Genomic DNA, 223 nt, shown 5'->3' with positions numbered 1-223 from the left:
CGATGGAGAGGAGGGAAAACTGGGGTCGTGGATGAATCATCTTTCATTCTGTGTGCTTCTCGCATTTCGTTGTGCACTCTCTTTTCCGTGTCTTTTTTACTGTCTGACAATTCTCATTTTCGATGCATTATCTTCATTTTGTCCTTTTTAAATGTGTTAATCTATTATCTGTACGTTTTTTTCTGTATTTTTTCCTTCTAGTTTACAAACACCGAACCTATCA

General features: G+C 36.8%; 1 protein-coding gene across 1 annotated transcript in view; it reads left to right on the top strand.

Moving 5' to 3' along the window:
- The window catches only part of LOC119594668 (tubulin alpha-2/alpha-4 chain-like), a 26,228-nt gene that overhangs the window by 16,686 nt on the left and 9,319 nt on the right, over positions 1-223 (top strand). The gene's annotated exons all lie outside the window — the stretch shown is intronic.

Source organism: Penaeus monodon, chromosome 34, assembly GCF_015228065.2.
Source record: "Penaeus monodon isolate SGIC_2016 chromosome 34, NSTDA_Pmon_1, whole genome shotgun sequence".
Lineage (NCBI taxonomy): Eukaryota > Metazoa > Arthropoda > Malacostraca > Decapoda > Penaeidae > Penaeus > Penaeus monodon.
Note: the sequence above shows the minus strand (reverse complement) of the source record. Positions and strands in the feature narration are given on the sequence as shown.